Source organism: Ochotona princeps, chromosome 2 (genome assembly GCF_030435755.1).
Source record: "Ochotona princeps isolate mOchPri1 chromosome 2, mOchPri1.hap1, whole genome shotgun sequence".
Classification (NCBI taxonomy): domain Eukaryota; kingdom Metazoa; phylum Chordata; class Mammalia; order Lagomorpha; family Ochotonidae; genus Ochotona; species Ochotona princeps.
Genome location: NC_080833.1, coordinates 158,062,803 through 158,077,454, shown reverse-complemented (window position 1 = coordinate 158,077,454; position 14,652 = coordinate 158,062,803).

Genomic DNA, 14,652 nt, shown 5'->3' with positions numbered 1-14,652 from the left:
TACTTAGGAGATCTGGATTGAGGTCTGCCTAGTGGCTTTGCCCTTGGCCCAGTCCCAACCCTGGAAGGCATTTGGGGAATAAATCACTAGATGACAGCTCCTCTCTGTGTCTCTCTGCCTGTCAAACAAAATAAAAATAAAATAAAGGACATGATTGAAATTTTTCCATCTTTTGCTGGGAAGTACATTATTCCTGAAACTTTCAATTGGCTGAATTACCTCACAACTGAGGTTTCTGTTGAAGGCAATGGCCAGGAAATGGGTCGCTTTGATTAAATTAACATTTTAGGCAATTGAAATTTACTACATTTACGATATAGACCCTTATGAGTTTCTAAAGAAGTTAAAATGCAGATGGAGCTTTGTTTCCTAATAGGAACTGTGTTGCTAAATCAGCTGTTTGAAATTCAACCTGTTTTCTGCAAGGGCAGGGTCTTAACTGGTGTTGAGATTCCCAGGCAGACTAATCCAAACCTTGCCAGTAGAAAACAATATTGGCTGAAACATTAGTAATTGGATACAGTAGACTACTGCGACGAAACACCCTCAGAACTGGTTGGAGGAATCACTGTAGAATCCCTTAAATTGACTTTCACAATGTACACCAAGCCAATTACTGATGCTGGGGTGGGAGAATGAAGTAAGAATTTATTGCAGCAATGGCTGCAGAGCAGGGAGCCAGGCAGCTATTGCTTAGCACCCTGAAGGGTTAGGGATGAAGGTCCTTACAGTTTGAAGTTGGATGGTTGCTGTTGTAGTGCAGTTATTGTAAGGAGTTATTCCAATATCCTTCCCTGGACCGGGCGCCTTTCCTTATTCCTCACAGCTCATGAAGTTCGCGCCGGTCCAGCCGTTCACCAATCAGATATAACCTGGCATTCCACCTGAGAATCCCAGCCCAATCTTCCAGCTCCTTCCCCAACTCCGCCCACTCACCAATCATCCCTAGGCATTCACCTGCAGGCACCAATCCCCTGGGGGCCTGGCCTCAATCCCTCCCAATCCCCGCCCCCTACACCTGGCAGACATAAAGGCCCCCCCAGGTGCGGCTCTCTCTTATCTCCTCTTCTCTCTCTTTCCTCTCTCTCTCTTCTGTCTCCTTTGCCCGCTCTTCTTTGCTCTCCCCTTCTTCCTTCTTTCCTGATCTTCACCACCTCTACCCTGTTCCTGCTCCATTGGAATAAACCTCCTAAGATACCTCATTGCGTCTGGTGTGTTTCAGCTCACGGTAAAGAACCAGGTTGTGGGAATTAGCTGCGTGTAATAATATCGTAATATCCTATGAACTAGATCTCTCACAATCTTTTTAAATAACTAACAGTTATAAAGTTCCCAAACTGGGGTCTACCCACCTTGTTGCACAGAATGCTAACCTCTGACATCAGAGTGATGGAAGAAAGGAAACTTACTGCAAAGCATAGAGCAGGAAGCCAGGCAGCTTTAACTAATTTTTCAAAGATTTATTTTACTTGTAGGGCAGGGTTAGAGAGAGAAAGATAGAGAGAGATCCTCTATTCACTGGTCCATTCTGCAAATGGCCAAAATGGCCAGCGCTGAGAACCAAGAACCTCCTCTGGGGCTCCCATGTGTGTGCAGGGTCCCAAGGACGTGTGCCATGCTTTGCTGTCTTCCCAGGCCATTAACAGGGTATTGGATTGGAAGTTGAGCAGCCAGGACTCAAACTGGTGCCCATATGGATGCTGGCACTGGCGGTGGAAGATCCCACATTACCATAGCAGACCAGCTATTGCTACCTTGCCTCTGCTTTGGAGAAACCTATACAGGAGCTCAACTGCAGGGTGGAGAGGTGCATGTCCAGGTCCCTAGTTATCAGGCAGTGCTCATGGTCTTTACGGCATTTTGACATTGATAAGGGGGGCTCCAGGAAATCTGAGGGCTCTGTGCCATCATGCCTTTTGCTCAAGGCCTGCACTTCGTGGAGGAGAGATCCCTCAAGATCAGAACAAATATCAAGACGGTACCTGTAAGACAAATAAATAAATGACTTCATGAGGTTCAGTGGTTAAGGATCAAGTACGGCTGGCTGCATCACTCCCTCAATTCAGGGTTTATATTTGCAAAAATAGCAAAACAAGGCAAGCCTGAAGCCAACGGCGTGAGGCTGAGACAGGGGAAGACCAGGTCCTGAAGGTGTCCGGCACTTGCACCTGAGGCACCATCCAGGGGCTTGGACTCAGGTTTCTGACTTTGAGGAAATAATTCAGGAGTGAGTCAGAGAACGATGAACAGTGAGCAGCAAGCACTTCACTGAGAAAGCGGATGCCCATTCCACAGAATGGGTATGTCTCTGAAAAGTGGTTGACATTCTATGGGTCATTTAATGGGACCCAAATGTCCCTGTGTTATAGCAAGGGGGAGGGAGGGAGACTCCCGATCTTCCTGGGGAGCAGGTGAATTACCTAGCTACTGCTCCTTTCTGTTCCTCATATGGATCTTTGTCTGTTGCCATGGCAGCTGGTAGGCGTGCCACTTACCCTGTGTGTGCACTACAAGTGTGTGATGAACTGTAGGTCAGTCCAAGTCAGCCCTGGCCCCTTTGCTGGAACAAATCTGGTCGGGTATGGGGTCTGTCTCTTTGGGTAACACGGAGACTCAAACTCACATCTTGTAGGTCATGATGTAGCAGGAACAGTTTTCAACAGGCAGCTCAGCTGCATCGCTGGATTTTTGTATTGCTTTTTCCTTTTCCTCATACTCTCTCTATTTTTTATGTTTGACTCACAAGTGATTTCTCGGCTGTAAGTGGAAGCTAATTTGGAGTTTTTCCTATTTATGAAATTGTGGAACAGCAAGGCTAACACTTGCCTTCTAATTTGTGCTCAAAGGTTGAGAAATGCCCCCAAAATTAGAATTGTTCAATGACTAGCTGTCTAAGTACAGGCAAGTCTATTTTGTGTAAATTTATGCTGTACACCAAATTATTCAGCAATGACTCTGACATAATCTGCTCTGCTAGTCTGTTTACATCACCTAATCCACATTCTAATGAAGATTGGTCAACTCAAAAAAAGGGGGTTACATTCTCCCTAAGTTTCCCAACACATAAGGCTCAACACATAAGGCATCAAAGTTCACCTTAGTTTTCCTTATATTTCAAATTATTTGTATGTAAACTGAGCAGATTTTGTGGTCATGATTAATTCTGCAACAATTGGCCATTTAGAATGTGGCACCTTTTCCTTCACTATTCTCTCTAGAATCCTTTCTGTTCAGAGGTAGATGCTTAAGTGAGGCTGTGCCCATGAGGCTAGATAGACTGCTGGCCAACTGACCACAGCAGAACTGATTACACGCTGGCCAGACCCCATGTGGCTGCTGCCTGAAGAAGGGTTTAACTGAGTCTCCTGACAAGAGAGGGCATAGGACGTGACTTGGGAAAGACATCTTGCCCCAAACATGAGAAGTGGAAGCTGTGTGGCAGGCTTGGGCTGAACTCATTGGTGCAGTGTGTCTTGCACAGGCATCAGACATCCACAGTTGCCCTTCTGTCACTGAACCCCTTGGACTCAGGCAGACACCAGGGGCCTCTTTGATGCCTAACATCTGTCCTCTGTTCTGCCCTTAGGATTTGACTTCCTGTTGTCAGGTGATCTGTATTTCTCAGAAGTGGAAGTGAGATGGGTCAGGTGTATCTGTAGTGAGGTGGGACAGGTGCATCTGTTAGTGAGGTGGGACAGGTGCATCTGTAGTGAGGTGGGACAGGTGCGTCTGTTTTTGGATACGGGATGGATGCATTTGGAGGTGAAGGTCAAGAGCATGGTCCGACATGGAAAGGTCACTGCTTTCCAAACTCATTGAAGTGCTTGTGAATTCCGCCTTTGCTTGCAGATGAGAGAAAATTACTTTGATTACTTTTAAAAATCAAAACTAAGTTGATGGTCTGACCTTTTATGTGACTTCCGTCTTCTATGCAAAGTGTTTTTCACCCCTTTGGTCCCTTTAGTTTAAATGAAAGTTTATTCAATTGTACTGAAGGATGCAGTCGTTCTGGGCTTTCGTTTGATGCCTGAGACACCAATAGTGTTTCTATTCTCGTTGACCAAACTTTTTTTCTTTTCATTTTTCTTCCTCTTCTGGGGAAGCCTAGCAGCTGAAGAGTTGCTTTCTATCCTGGCTTCCCACGTAGGCTGGCCCACAGGCTCAGCGGGTCTAGACCATGTGGGCTGTGTCCTTGCTAGCCATCTTCCTGACCTTTTGCTCCTGATCCATGTCTATGGCCTCTGGCTGCTGGTATGTTTGTGGGAGGAAGTCTTTCCTAAGTCACACACAACCCCCTGCCTGGAACGCAGGAGCACAGGATGACTAGCGACCTGTCCAGTTACTTGGGGGTCATTTGTGCACATTGAAGGCTGGCAGCTTTCTGCAAGGACTGGAGGTATACTGGCAGCTGTGTGAAGACAGTTTCTGAAACTGACTTGGAGCAGCTCCCCCGCAGCATACACACTGTGAGCTTCCCTCTGCAGAAGAGCTGCCCAGCCGGGCTGTGCATGTATACCGACAGCTTCTACCCACTCTTGGCTTCCACATCTGCCCTGGCAAAGGCTTCACTGTGCTGAACCTAGCAGAAGACGTGTAAGTCCAAGACAGCCACTCACACCTGCGAGCCTGCAGGCTACCGACTCCCATGAGGCCTCCCATTGGAGCCAGCGTATGCTTCCTGGGGCGCCAAACAGGGGGAATGGAGTCGTGGGTGGACAATGCTTTCTGGGTCTCATGGGAAAAAGTGACAAGGATCCAGAGTTGGGGGTGAGGCTTGGCATCAGCCCCAGTTCCCATTGTTTTTTTTTGAGCCAGGTCTCTGCTTGGGAGTCAGTACTCACACACTGCAGAGAACAGACATGTTCTCCAGGATGCATCACCTGGGACCTTCCTTGGCTGTGACAAACCATACCTGTCACATGAGCTGGGCATGTGAATGCCTCCTGTGAGAGGAGCCTGGTCCTTTTTCCAGGGTGTAGAGGGGCTTGGTGGGTGCTCAAAAGGCTTGTGGGCAAGGCAGAGAGTTGGTAAGGGGAGGGGATGGTGAGCACCTGCCCCACCATCTGCTTGTGTCTTGTCTAGCTTCTACACAGCCTCAGAATACAGGCCAGGCAGCTTAGGCTCCTCCCATCTGAGCCCTGCTGTGCATGGTGCCTGCTGCAGCTAGAGCCCTGACTGGGCTTGCAAGTTGGGGCTGACAGCCAGCTGTGGCTCTGTGGGCTGCATGTCACACACAAGAGCTGTGTGGCTGCCGCCTGTCCTCAAGAGGGACCCCAGAGCCCTGCGTGATGTCTCTGGGCCTCTGTCCTTGCTGGACCTGGAGGTGAAGCCTCCTCTAGGAGCTGCTGAGAAATTGTGGGATGAGGAGGATCCAGCAAGCCGTAGGCATGGTGATCAGTGACACGCAGCTCAGTGCATCCCCCTGATGCTTATGCCAGCGCTGGCCCGGGGCTGGGACTCCCTTGGACCTGACTGGGGCAGACACTTAACTAAGAAGGTTTGAGGGAGAGTTGGGGTCTCCCAGCTGCTGTGTTCCAGCGCCTCATTGTCTGGGTGCTCCCATCCTACCTCTCCAAACCCCGATACGAGCTGCACACGGACACCTGGAACCCTGCCACCTGCAAACGTTATTTGGGTTAAATAATGTGCTCTTAGGCTCTTTCTCAGTGATCATAGCTGGAAGTTAGCAGGGAGTCCTGGTAGATCCCCGCCCGTTCCCGAGGAAGGACTCTGCAGAGGGAAGCAGGGAGGTGGTTCTTCCCAAGGCTACCTCTTGCTCCGGCCTCTACCCCCATCCCACTTCCCAACATCAATTTCCAATCACCTTCTTTGGGAGGGGTCCTATCTAAGGTCCAACCCTTGTTTTTCCCTTTTGCTCTGGATGTTCCTCGTTTGGCCATGCGGAGGTGCTATGGAGCAGGCTAAGTGGTGCTAGAAGTCTAGTGTGTTCCCGAGCACTGTGGCCAGGATTGGTTCTAACCTCAAACAGAACCACATCCTGCCATGTTCACAGGGACCCCATAGCCTGACGATGCTCTTCCTGTCCCCATTTTACAGAGAGGAAGACTGATGCAGCATGATCAGCAGGCCAGATGGGTTCAGGGTATAGGCAGAGGCCCAGCAGGGAGACCACGGAAGCTGTGGCCTCACCCACAAGCTATTCGTATGCTTTGAGGGATGCGTGATTGCTTTCCGCATGCAAGTTTGCAGGAGTGAGAAGAGTTCCAATTATCATGTGGCTAGACTCATTTAACAAGCTGCTTTGATGGAAGTGGGGTTGCTAAATACATGTGTGTTGGGAGAAGCTATTTCCAGAGACCTGATAAATTAAACAAGTCATTATGATACTGCAATTATAATTATGTCAGGAAATAAAACAGAGGTGGGAGCACATGTTCACAAAAGATGGCTTGGAATTGGAAGTTGCACAGTTCCTGCAGGGCAACTCCATGAAGCTTTGCAATGGGAGCCAAAGAGGTCTCTGTTGATAGAGCTTAACTTGGTCTCACTTGCCACTCTTGAGGAGAGAGAGAGAGAGAGCGAGCGAGAGCGAGCCCATCCATTGGTTCATTCCCCAAACATTTGCAACTACCAGGGCTGGGCCAGGCTGAAGTCAGGAGCCCAGAACTCAGTCCAGTCTTCCCACATGGGGGCCAGAGACTCAGCCATGTGAGCCATCACGTGCCGCTTCCCAAGTGTGCAATAGCATGAAGCTGGGGTCAAGAGTTGAACCCAAGTATTCCGCTTTGGTATGCAGATGCCTCGACCACTATGCCAATACCTGTCCCTTGGATGGCTTTCAAATGCCAAGAGAGTTCTTGTCTCTGGATGAAGTACATTGCCCCACTCCCAAATTTATTTATTTTTATTGATAAGGCAGATCAGATTTACAGAGAGAAGGAGAGACAAAGATCTTCCCCAGTTTGGCTTATTCCCCAAGTGGCCACAATGGCCAGAGCTGAGCTGATCTGAAGCCAGGAGTCAGGAACTTCTTCCAGGCCTTCCATACTGGTGAAGACTCTGAAGGCTTTGGGCTGTCCTCTGCTGCTTTCCCAGGTCACAAGCAGGGAGCTGGATACGAACCACACCCATATATATTTTCATTGTAAAGTTAGATACACAGAGAGGAGGAGAGACAGAGACAAAGATCTGTCCTCTGATGAGTGGCCACAATGGCCAGAGCTGAGCCGATCTGAAGCCAGGAGCCAGGAGTCTCTTTCGGGTCTCCAACATGGGTGCAGGATCCCAAGGCCTTGAGCCATCCTTGGCTGCTTTTCCAGGCCACAAGCAGGGAGCTGGATGGGAAGCGGGGCTGCTGGGATTAGAACCAGTGCCCATATGGGATCTTGGCACATGCAAAGTAAGGACTTTAACCGGGCCCAGTTAGCCTGTATTTTAAAGCATGTGCAGTTCTATCTAGGGCTCAAAATTATCAAATACATCCCCCCACCCCAAAAAAGCTTCAAAGAGAATGTCCCAGGGACTGTAGTTCTCCCAAAGAAATAAGCAGGTTAGCCCACCACCAACAAGATCAGAAGAGAAGGTATTGATTTTATCCTTCCCTTTCCTAGCTCTCTTTCAAGACATTTGTTGAAAGATGGACTCCCAATGAAACTGTTGGACATGTGTAGACAACGGGATGCTGGGCTGTCTGACACTGTCTGTACCAACAGTGTCAGGGTACACTTAAATAAGAGACTGATGGAATTATGATTCCTTATGAAGGACTTCACCATTGTAGTAAAATGGGGAAAATCTGTTGGAGGGGGGGAGTTTGGGGGAAATCCCAGCATATACGAAATTGTACCACATAATTCAAAATTCAATATAAAAATACATATTTAAAAAAAGACATCTGTTGAATATCTCATTGCCTTCTGTTTCCTCTTCTGATGAAAACTGTGAGTATGCACAACAGATAAAAGAGCAGAGATGGGAACGAGGTTAGCCAGTTGCGGAGAGCGGGGCAGCTCCAGGAGGCACTGTCCCCACAGCACACTTAGACCCTGCAGCTTTGGGCCACCTCATGCCCCACTTTAGGATGTACAGGATGGGTCTGTTGAACACACCTAGGGAAGGCAAAGCATTGGCACCTGTTGTTTGCCCACAAAAGCACTAATACCCAGCTTCAGGATGGTGGGGTGCAGAATCCAAGAGCAGTTAACAAGATGGGACTTCAGAGCCATAGGGTCTTGCCCCTAAAGGACCAAGGTACAGACAGGCAGGGGCAGCTGTGGATCCTGGGTTCCAGCTGGTCCTGCAAAGCAGGGCTATAAACCCAACAGGTCCAGAGGTTGCAGAAGCAAGACAGGAAACAGGAGTGGTGATGCTTCCCCTCCAATCCTCAGCCAAGCGGCCACTCCCCTCATCTCCTTGCCCAGGCTTTGAGTGCAGGAGCTGCAGGAGGCAGGCCTCAGCCACAGGGCTGGCTTCCTCTGTACAAGGTCATGCTGTGAAGAGCCTCTGGGCAGGGGTGTGACATGTGTGCCCGTGTGTCCTGGCTGAACTGGATCTGCATGAGACGGCTCCCTGTGCAACCTGTGCCCATGCACATGCAAGCCCCCTGTCCACGGGTGTTGCATGGTTCTGCTGCTTGCTGTCAGGCCCAGGGTCACACTCCTGCGTGCTGCAGAGGCACTGGGTAGAGATGACAACGTTTGGCTCAGGTGCCTACCTCCCTGCTGCCAGTCACCACAACCCTGCCTGCCCACGCATGGACACGGGTGTGGCCTTCATGGGCACCCCTTGCAGGCACCGTTTCTCCAGCCATTCTCCTCCCTCAGAGCCGATTTGCCACCTGCCACCTTGCTCCACACACTGACGGCCGATGACGTCTGTGCAACACACCTCACACCTGGTACTTCACACCTCATGCTTTGCAAGTGATGGCTCACACCTGGCATCCAATGGCTCCTGCTGTAGGCCTGATGCCTGATACCTGATACCTCTCCGCTGTGGGAAGTCATAGTGGGTCTGGAGTCTCACTCCTTCTGCGTGTCTCCCCTGAAGTGCCCCCAAAGGGAGGCAGAAGCTGTCCCGTCCTCCATAGCCACGCCACAGGCTGCCTGCCCGGCCCTTGCAGAAGCTCTGCTGCTCTTTGTGTAAACCCATCGCCTGTGGGTGGAGCCTGCTCTTAGTGGTTACTTTCTAGGGCTGGCTGAAAGGGGATTGCACAGGGGTACCCTGAAGCATTTAAGCCAGGTCAGGCCAGCACCCCGAGGCACATGTACAATGCAAGCCCCCCCCCCAGCTGTGCCCCAGCCTTCTGGGAACACGGGCTGCATGAGCACAGGCGATGGTCCTCACACTGGGAGGAGCCTCACTGTTCCTCCCAAAGGATCCCTTAACCCGTTTCTGGGTCTGGGAAAGTGGACAAGCACACAGTCCCAGCTGCAGACCCTCAGCAGAGGTGCTGCCCCTCACTGCTGCTCGCGCTGCTGCTTCACCACTGCCTTCCCCCTTAGCAGATGAGCAAGCTGAGACTCTAAGATGGGAAGGTCCCTGCGATTACACAACTACATGTAGCACCGGACCACCACCCTCTGTCCACCTGAGCCCGGTGCTTAGGGGTCCAGAATCTTAGCTCTTTCTGAGTAGAAGTGTTGTGCTTGGCTCCCAAGTCTGGTCTTTGTGCAGGCAGGTGGGTGTGGCCGCAGTCCAGTCTGGACCTCAAGCCTGGATGAGCTCTCATGACCCAGAGTGACTCATGGAGCTGTGATGTCCGTGTTATGCCTCCAAGGGCCTGCAGTCCTATCCCTGGAGACTGCTACTGCCCACCAGCCCAGAGGGCGCCCCCAGGCCTTCTCCAGTCTCCGAAGGCCGCTGGCCTGGGGCTGTGCCCACCTGCCACTGAGTCACAGGCTGCTTACAGTCGTCACCTGCTCCCTCCTCTAGTTCCTAGCGCCATGCTCTGCCTGCACCGTGGCTCTGAGTTGCTCAGTTCCACCCAGCAGGCTGGCTACACATTGGTAGATTTATTTAAAATTAAAAAAAACTGTATGATGATTTTGTGTAGAGATCACAGGCAACAGACCAGGGACGGCTCAGAGCAGGAGGGAAGAGAAAGAACACAGGAGACACAGATTAGCAGAGAGGGTGAGTGTGCTAGGACCCTCCCCCCAGCCCCCTACACATTCACCTTGTTGAAAACAGTGGACGGCGCGAGGTGAGCCACAGAGTGCAGGGCTCAGCCGTGCGTGGGCTGGCAGAGGCTGCCTGCTCCCTAGTGCGTGTCCATCTCGTCTTCTCCCAGCCTGGCTCTCCAGAGGCCCCCAGTTTCCTCCCCAGCGGGCAGCAGAGCTACAGCCCTGAGTGTCCCCCTCTCAGCATCCAGCGCCTACAACCGCCTTGGCTGGCTGGCAGGCTGAGAACTGCCAACAGCCCTGGCTTCCCTAGACCCACGATGGGCCCAGGAGCTGGGGCAGGTGCACAGCTTCCGGCTCCGTTGCAGTGGGCAGAGAGGACATGGGGTGGGGTTTGGGCTTTCCTGCATAGAGACGCCCCTTGCCCCTCAAGCGTCCTCCGAGTATCCCTCTGGGGTCCCCTGTGGAGACATCCAGAAACCCCCCACCACAATAACCCCCACTGCACAGAATTTAAAAATAAAAGCAAATTACATAAACCATCTGGTTTGTCTAATCATTGCAACAACATGAATGGCTAGGATCCGTTTTCTAAACAAATACCCGAATAAAATAAAAACCAGCCATTGTTCAAGAACAAAGGTATAATCAAATTCTAATTTTCTATTCCAATAAACATCTTTGAGTTGATGCCTATTGCACTAATTATGAAGGTTTTTTTTTATTAGCGTTCTACTTGATTAATAAAGCACAAACACAGATTACACACAATATTGCTGTCACTTCCCTGTGGTTTGGTTACGTGCATTCAAAACAGCCAAGTGAGAGAGGCAAAGGGAAGCAGAAGAAAACAGCAGAGCATGGCAGGCACGTGGACCGGCTTTTAAAGATGATTACATCTAGGACCGTCCTGCTCGGGTTGGCTGCAGAGAGGCAATAGTGGTAGCGTAGGTTGACATCTCAGGCCTCAGCAGGAAGCACTCTGACTGTATATGGTGGTTGTCATCTTGGCCTCTGCAGTGGTTGGAAGGAGGACAGTGGGGCCTGCGCCCTTGACTTTGGGTGCCTCGCTGATAGATTCTCCCAGCAGCATGTGCCATGTGCCAGCCTCTGCATGAAAGTGTCTTGTTACAACCTATACCAGGCTGTGCCCATGGGCCAGACAGTCATTTCTCAGAAGAGGCTGGGAAATTCTATGGTGGCACCAATTCTACCCAATGTCAGGTATACAATGCTGGGGAAGGCTTTGCTCCTGATGCCAGTTTGCAGCAGATGGGTGGGCTGTGGGGAGCTAAAAGAATGACAGCCAGGTCGGGTGTGACCCTGAAGGAGCCAGTATGAGAGTTGGGTCCTAGCAACCATTACAATAAATGTCTTACTACACGCAAGACTCAGAGCACTCAGGAGAGGTGGGTACCCCTAACTAGACTTTCTCTGTAAATGATGGTGTGTGTGCAGGCATAGGGATTTTCAAGAAATTTTAATCAATCCCATTCCAATATCCTGAGAGCAATGCGCTTATATTGTCACCTTTAAGAAAAGCCTGGCTTCATTTCTTAGGTATAGAATTGTAATACATAGATCTTTTGCTTTCTTTTTGTAAAATCACATCTAGCCTCATTTTTACCCTGCAGTCTTAAGCAACAATTGCATGAAAAAAATACATCACTGAGCTGCTTGGAAATGAAGCTCCAGTGCCCTGAAATCGTAAATAGAAGCTTTCAAAGCAAGCTCCAAACCCTAGGTGAGATTTGGAAGGAAGGAACCAGATAGCTCGATGCCTCAGGTGAATGCTAGAGTGTGGCTTCAGAGCACCTGCCACGCCAAGAAGCCAACTCCTGCTTGAGTGCCAGGTGCACACCTGGTGGGGCACAGCCAGTCTGCAGCTCCTGACCTGTTTGCTATGAAGTGGGGTGACTGAGTTCACCTGTCCGTGCCCCCATCTTGGTTAGTCTCTCATTCTCTTTAGCTTCTCAAGTGCTGGCAATTTCTTAATAAGCCTTGAAGCCTTTCCAGGCAGGGTCCACACTTCCACTCGGTGTCTTCCCCACTCCACCCTATGATAGGGCCTCTTGGAATCCACCAGTGCTGGGCACCTGTGATGAAAGGAACGCCCCCCCTTGACTGGGGGGAGGGCCTCAACGCCATCTGACACTAGATGGGGTCGCCATCCTAAGTTGCACACATCAATCAGCAAGGAAGACTTATTATCCACAAGATTTTTACACAATTCTCCACGGACTCCTTAGAACTTGACCTTGGGGATTAGACTGAAATCCAAAGCTGTTTCCAAACAGTGCCGCTTCCCAGTTGGAGAGACTTCGAGAGATCCGTTGGCACTCAATTCCAGTGTCTTCCCACCCTCATGTCCTACTGCCTACTTTGCAAGCTTCTCTTCTATATTTTCATCACCTGTGTACTGTTTGTGAGCCCTGACTTCTCTGTATGACCATGCATTTTCAGAGGTAAGCAACCTGCTATTTAACGCAGACTATTGAGCTGAGTTTCAGCTTTGGTTCGTATCATAGGAACATGCATTCTCTCATTTAAAAAAAGTCCCCCGTTTTGACTTCATTTCTAGAAGTCCTTTCATACTGTGAACTGCATTTCTTCATGTTGGACGACTCTCCCTAATAGCACTCCATTTCCTGACTGCTTTGTAATGAGGGCTAATCCCTATGGGGTCACCTTTGCTTGGGATTGTACGGCATACTGGAAGATCTTTACCTTCACTTACCTCAAGCATCCCAGGACTCCACTGGACTTCGATCAACGTTTTAAAGATTCATTTATTTTTATTGGAAAGGCAGATTTACAGTGAGAAGGAGAGAAAGATCTTCTGTCACTGACTCACTTCCCATGTGGCCGCAACGGCCCGAGTCGAGCTGATCCGAAGCCAGGAGCCAGGAGCTTCTGGGTCTCCCACATGGGTGCAGGGTTCAAGGCTTTGGGCCATCCTCGACTGCTTTCCCAGGCCACAAGCAGGGAGCTGGATGGGAAGTGGAGCAGCCGGAACAGGAACTGGTGCTCACATGGGATCCTGACATATGTAAGGCAAGGATTTAGCTATTGAGTCATCTCACGGGACCCAACTTCGATCAATCTTCAACCCTAATTTCTTGTGCCAGGACTAGATTTACTGGACAGGTCTGTGGGGCAGTGCTCCAAACTCTGCTTTGGTCAGCTTGTACTAACTTGACGGAGCAAAATGCTGTGAATTTCATAGGCTTGTTGTTGAATGTAGCCATCATGAGTAATCATATAAGTGACTACAAATGCATTAAAATATAGGTTATAGCCAAAACATATCACTTTCTCATGATTTCACCTACATTTTTCTACAATGGTCTACTCTTCATTATTTTACCACTTGTGCCTACACTGTGGAAATTGCTTTCAAATGACCTGTAACATCACACTGCGGCCCTATATTCACATCACAGAAATCCAGCAAACATGACATACTGGGAAGCCCTCTCTGTGTCTTGCTGAGCAGATGGATTGATGAGGCTGGTTATACTTAGAAGTGTGTGTGTGTGTGTCCCTTTCACTGTGAACAACAGACACTGAGGCTAAACGTGGTCCTCCAGGATCTCAAATTCATCATTCTATTGCACGAAGGGGTTGCTCAGGCTGTTGATGAGAAAGCGGAGTTCTGACCCCTGGCCCTGCGGTCTTGTCCTACCTCTCATGCACAATAAGTCAGCTGACACCACGGCAGGTCTGTGCTCTGTCCCTGGTGCACTCACAGGTTGGCTAAGGAGACGAGTGTCATGCCAAGAGTGAGCGCCCACTGCAGCCAGCTGACTGTAACAGTCTCTTTTGTGTTGTTTGGGAGTGCTGTGCTACCATCATTTTATTTATTTAGAAGTCAGAACTACGGAGAGAAAGAGAGAGATACACAGAGAGACCTTCTGTCTATTGGTTCATTTCTCAGTTGGCTGTGTTGGGCCAGTGAGGCTGAAGCCAGAAGCCAAAAGCTTCACTGCGATCTTGCCGAGGCCTTACAGGGCCCGAAGAATTGGGTCAGTCTCTGCTATTTTGCCATGCACACCAGCAGGGATCCAGATCTGAAGTGGAGCAGCTGAGAGATGAACCAGAGCCCATGTGGGCTGCTGGTGTCATTATGCCAAAATGCTGGCTTTCCAAACTGCATATTTTCTGCATGTTTTTTTTTTCAGATATTTTAAAAATATGTACCAGCACCCCATGCTCTGAGGTTGATTATGGTAAGTGCAAGTACACATGTTTAGAACTTCAACCTTGCCCTATAATAAGCACCTGAGCAGTTTTTGCTTTCTTTAGAACTTGGCTATGTGCAAAAAAAACAAAAAGTTTTTTTTTTTTTTAAATATTGCATTTCTAAATATTCATAGCAGGTGTCGAATCATTATGCGGCATTCCGGTCTACTTTTTTGCCCTTGGCTCTACAATTTGAAGTGCATTGATCATGAGAAACTTGATGTACAGTTCCGTGTGCTTACAGGGGATGTTTAGCGGCAGTGTCACCAGTAGCATCTTATAGTATATGAAGATCAGGTATGAGGAAAACTCATGATGGAGATTCCAG